This window comes from Myotis daubentonii, chromosome 4, assembly GCF_963259705.1.
Source record: "Myotis daubentonii chromosome 4, mMyoDau2.1, whole genome shotgun sequence".
Lineage (NCBI taxonomy): Eukaryota > Metazoa > Chordata > Mammalia > Chiroptera > Vespertilionidae > Myotis > Myotis daubentonii.
This window is the reverse complement of record NC_081843.1, coordinates 58,360,396-58,366,417: the sequence shown is the minus strand read 5'-3', so window position 1 is coordinate 58,366,417 and position 6,022 is coordinate 58,360,396. Positions and strand designations below refer to the sequence as shown.

The following is a 6,022-nucleotide window of genomic DNA, read 5'->3' as shown; positions in this document are numbered from 1 at the left end:
GAAGACTCCTGCAATAGGGCTTCCTTGGACCTATTCCTGCAAGAATAGGGCTTCCTGAGGCCAGAGCAAAGCATCTCTGCTGCCTTGCTCCCTCCCGTCTTCGCCGCCTCACTCCCTCCCTTCTCTGCTGCCTCGGCTCCCTCTCATCTCCGCTGCCTCACTTCCTCCTGTGTCCACCGCTTTGCTCCCTCCCGTGGCCACTGCCTCACTCCCTCACTTCTCCGCCACTTGGCTCCCTCCAGTCTCTGCTGCTTCACCCCCTCCCATGTCCACCGCCTCAGCTCCACTCCCATCTCCGCTGCCTCACCACTGCTTCCTTCTCCGCTGCCTCCACTTTGTTCCCTTCTCCACCGCTTTGCTCCCTTCTGCAGTGCTTGGCTTCCTTCTACGCTGTCTTCAGTCTTCACTCCGTGCCTTCATATGCAAATTAACTACCATCTTTGTTGGGTTAATTTGCATATCACTCTGATTGACTGATGGGCATAGTGGAGGGATGGTCAATTTGCATGTTTCTCTTTTATTGGTATAGATATTATTGTAAATTTATTTTATGTTATAACTAGAGGCCCAGTACATGACATTCATGCACTCGGGGATGAAGGGGTCCCCTCAGCCTGGTTATATAAGAAATCTCTAGCGCTGCTGGGGAGGCTGGAGAGGCTCCCACCACCCCACCGCCACTGCACTTGCCAGCCCTCAGTCTGGCTTGTGGCTGAGTGGCACCTCCCCTGTGGGAGCACACTGACCACCAGGGAGCAGTTCCTGTGTTGAGCGTCTGCCTCCTGGTGGTCAGTACACATCATAGCTACCGGTCGTTCTGCCATTTAATTTGCATATAACCCTTTTATAATATAGGATAATCTAAGTATAACACGGTCACAGTTTTTTTTTCTAAAATTTTTTAAATGATATGAAAATGTCTCTATTATAAAGATCAAAAACTTGAATAAATGCCCATTTCATAGTTACTTTTTAAGCACATCAAAGTATTGAATAAAATGAAAAACACTGAGGAGAACTCAACATCTTCTTGTTTTTGTGAATAAATTAGCAAGAGAATTATTCAAATTAATTTTCACAAATTAATATTGAATGATTAATCTGTTCCTAACAATAGGTTAATACATTGCAGAGTAATCTATAAAGGCCTTCCTTTTAAATAATCGTCACCTACTATATACTTAGATAGAGTTTTCTCTATTAATATAATTCCTCGGACATATACTAAATCAATAGTAAAAAATTGCTTTGTGTTGCATGATGAATTATTTTCTTCTTTTAAAATAATTTTTAAATGTATACATTATACAAATGAATATGAATGAGTTAATGGTTACCGTCAGTTGTCAATAAAAATATATTCAATGTTATAAAGTGTAGGTAGGCAATACAGTAAAATATCACTAAAAGCAGGATGTAAAATTAATCCTTTACTCTAACGGCTATAAATTATAAAATATTTGAAGACATATAATTTTTCAATGCAATCATATTTATTAATAAACATACTGTGCCTTATTTATCTGCAATGCGATCTGCTAAAGTATTTGGGCAATTTTTATTGTCATAAATAGTTTAATAAATGTTAATCTAAGATGTTTATAGAACTCAACTGCTAAATAAAATTCGTTAAATACATGGAGTAAATCCCAATATCAACCAGCCTTTCCTGTGGTTTTAGTTTCCTACTAGAAGACTGAAATAATGCTGCTTTACTTCTTATTCAATTTTAATTCAGCTGTATCAACTATACTATCTTAAAGTTGCTCTGGTTCTCAAACATTATTCTTAAAGGTTTATAGACCCGATATTTTGAGTTGTGTAGCTCTTCACAAGTGCTTGTAACAAAAACATAGAACAGCACCTGAGATTAAATATTAGTTTGGTAGTTCAGTATCTAAGAATCTCAACTTGATTGCTGAGACATAGAGGAAAACAGTGCACTAGAAATGGTAACATTACAGGTGCCCCTGGATTTTCATTTCCTACTAAAGGAGTCACAGAACATTTAGGAAGAGCTGTGTAAAGGTTAATGTACTATAATCCAACACCATATCTGAATTAAATTAATTAATTTATTTTTTTGTTTCATCCATATGTTGAAGCGCTTAATTTTTAATATGGTCTTCTAATAATGGAATAGGAAGCAAGCATTCTTCTATTTATCTATGCATTTCAGAAATATTTAACCAAATGCACAAGTCCATGGATAAATATTTTAACTCTATATTTAATTCTCAAAACAAGAATATAAACAAATGTCTGAAAAATATAATTTTGCTTTTCTCTTAATTTCATTATTTAAAGATTATATGTTAACAAAAAAATCTGGTTAAAAAAATAGGTCTCACACTATATGACTTGAAGACCTCTATAAAGCTACAATAATCAAAATAGTGTATCATTAATAAACAAATGGACAAATAAACATATGTAATGGAAAATAATTTAGAAATATATCCATATGTATTCTGCATGATTATTTAAGCAGTATTTTATATACACTTAGATAAATAACTCCAGCTCGTGCTAGAAAAGTACATGGTGTCATTTTAATCTTATATGCATGAAAGAAAATCCCCAAAAATAAAAAATTTGGGGACATTCATGAAACTTTCTGTCTCTAAATTCTATTTAACACAACTGACATCACTGTATTTTCAACATTCTTAACTACTTCTGGGCATAAGTTTAAAATTTGCCTCCCTGACAAGATAAGCAACTTTAATTGGAAACAATGATGCTCACTTTGGTGATGAAAATATGAATTTGCTTGAGCTCAGAAAAACAGCACTTTTACCACAGAAATTCATGAAGGTATTCTTTACTTTAAAAAGAGATAGCATGCATTTCAATATACTCTATAATTTGAGTAAATACATGTCTAATAAAGGATATGTGTGTAAATACGGAGTTTAATTTCATATTGCACTGCTCGATTGACTTTTGAGTGTTCATGTGATCACCTGCTCAGAAATTTCTGATTAGCTCATGTGAGAGCTTTTGACCTATGAAACGTGTTAAAGAAAAATTGGGTTGTATGGTACAAAGTGGCAGATTTAACTGATAATCTGTTTTATATGTTTTATTTTGCATTACTGAGAAAAATATTTCCAAAGTTCAGTAAATGTTCACAGAAATTAGAAATGGAATTTTGATTTTGCCTAATGACATAGGACAGTTACCCTGGCACTTTTTCCTTAGCAGTGTGAAGATTATTCATACCTACTGTGAACTTCAAAGTTGCTATTTCCAGGATTCTTCATGTGGCTACAAGTCACCAAATGTAAAGTATATTACATACAACCAACACCCCTCCACAAAATAACCTTAATAGGAAACAAATATATTAACAATTTCATTTTCCCTTTTTCTAAATCTTCTACTCAATTGCTTCTGTTTTAAACTTTGCAAACAGAGTTTTGGCTTTTTGTGATGCAGAATTGAGAGGTAATGAGAGGAAGAGTATTAATAAAATGTGCTGGTATATTCTGTAGAGAAAAGTTGAGCAAGGAAAGATAAGCTAGAAATTCTTGACATAGGAGGTATGGATGACTCAAGTTGACAGGGGTGGGATGAAGTGTTGAGATTTTTGTGAGAACACAGTCTGTAACATAGATTTTCTAGACATTGGACAGTGAAAATCTTATATATTTGGAAGGAGAAAAAAGAATTTGTGAGTTGAGATAAAGGTATGTTGTAAATCCCATGGATTACATATTTGGTTCCCTGGGTCATAGAGCCCTTGGTATAACTGTTTGATAGGCCAAGAAATTGTTCATTTTCTCAGTGGCACTGCTTACACTGTCTTTGCATATCTGAACTTGTCAACCATTACTGAGCGAGCCTATTCAAAGTCTGCTTTGTAATATCTCTGTTGGGAACAGAGGATGCCTGCATCTCAAACTCCAAAGGTGAAAGAGAGGTTGTATCTACTGGTCATTACTGCCAATTGCCTAACATATAAAAGAGGGAGACAAGTTTCCTCACAGACAGAGAAGAAAAGGTGTAGTCAAATCGGACTGTTCTAAACCAATGCCGTTGAATGGAAGGCAGTAGAAATTTCTGAATCACTGCTTAAATTTTTATAACTGTTGAAAGGCAGTGACCTCATTAGCAGAGAGCTGGAATACCTATTCAGGTGAGATATGAAACTTGCTTTATATCTACTAAACTTAAGAAATTGAATATTGCTATGGTCAGATCACTGTGAAGTAAAAAAATCGTTTTTAAAAGTTTATATTTCAATAGTTTTTGAAAGTTTATATTTTTAATGGGCTGTTAAATTATTTTTCCTATAAAAATTCACCAGTGAATAGTCTCAAAAAGTAATGCTCAAAGGAATAGATAACATGGAATTTTGAAAGAAAAGTTATTAAATAATAAATTAATAATAAGCATTAACTTTATAGAATTAGGAAGCTTCTTTGACTTTTTTTTTCAAGTGGCCATGAAGTAGGCAGACATTCAGACGGAGCAAGCCTACCAAAAGCAGCCCACCATCATTCAAAGTAAGAAGAGGGTCCTGGTTGGAGAAGCTGGCAAGGAGAAGCTACCTCAATACTACAGAACATCGGCCTGGGATTCAAGGAGACCATTGAGGGCACCTACATTGACAAGAAATGCCCCTTTACTGGTAATGTCTCCATCTGAGGGCTCATCTTGTCCGGTGTGGTGACCAAGATGAAGAGGCAGAGGACCATTGTCATCCACCGAGACCACCTCCACTACATACGGAAGTACAACCGCTTTGAGAAGCACCACAAGGACAGGTCAGTGCACCTGTGTCCTGCTTCAGAGATGTCCAGATGGGGCGACGTTGTCACCCTGGGTGAGTGCCGCCCCAGAGCAAGACTATGCGCCTCAACGTGCTCAAGGTCACCAAGGCCCCCGGCACCAAGAAGCAGTTCCAGAAGTTCTGAGGCTGGATACCTGCCCCCCACCCCAACAAAATAAAGTGATTTTCTCAGTCACAAAGTAAAATGAAATAAAATAAAATAAGCTTCTTTGAATATTTCTTCTCTCTAGGAGATCCAAACATTTTATTTACTGACTTGTTTAAAAAATACTTACCAATCCTATATAATAAAAGGCTAATATGCAAATAGACTGAACAGTGGAACAACTGAACAAACAGTTGCTATGATATGCGCTGACCACCAGGGTGCACGTGTGGAACATGGCGGGCATCTGCCACAGCAGGATGGCGGAGCAGGTGAGCAGGGGGACCAGACCAAGGCGGGGCACCAGTTGCTGTCATTGAGCCGAACCTCTGGTGGTTACTGAAAATTCTTTGCTCCTGCGTGCCGCGGTCCCGCACAGCACTTATACCTGCTGCCTGCACCGGCCCCACTCACACCCACTGCCAGCGCCCAGTGCTGGCCCCGATCGCTCGGTGCTGTCAGTGGGTGAAAGCAGTGGCCGCTGGCCCTGATCACCCTTCAGGGCTGCTCCACCTCCCCCTGCTCCTTATGGGCAATAGGGGCAGCAGCTGCCGCTTGCACCCACTGACAGTGCAGGCCCCAATTGCTCTGCACCATCAGCAGGTGTAAGCGCAGCTGGCGCTGTCAGTGCATGGGAGTTGTGGTGGAGGGAGTGGGGCTGCCGGCAGACAGGGGACCTGGGGCCATGGTGGGAGTGCGGAGGATGAGTTGAGACCCATCCCTCTGCCCACCGTAGCCTCATAGCCCATAGTTCCTTTCAAGGTGCACATATTTGTGCACACTGGGCCCCTAGTTAATGTATAATAGCAAGAGGAAGGGAATTTCTTTCAATCTTTAATTTTTAAAGTTGCCCTAAATAATTATTTTAATCATTAACATAGTATATTTTGTTAGTTCCTATGAAGTCAAAGTCGTTAACTTTGGGAACTTAGATTCAGAATTGTATCCTTAGACAACACTCCTGACATAAAGCAGTTGGAGAGAAATCCATTGTGCTAGAAACAACTCTGATGCAGATATACCAGAGATATAACATTGGCTTTGTCTCATTTAGTTTGGTCTATTCATTCACTGTCATT

General features: G+C 38.6%; 1 pseudogene; it reads left to right on the top strand.

Annotated features, from left to right (window-relative positions):
* Positions 1 to 2,763: 2,763 nt before the first annotated feature.
* LOC132233842 (small ribosomal subunit protein uS17-like) lies at positions 2,764 to 4,922 on the top strand (annotated as a pseudogene).
* The last annotated feature ends 1,100 nt before the right edge of the window (positions 4,923 to 6,022 follow it).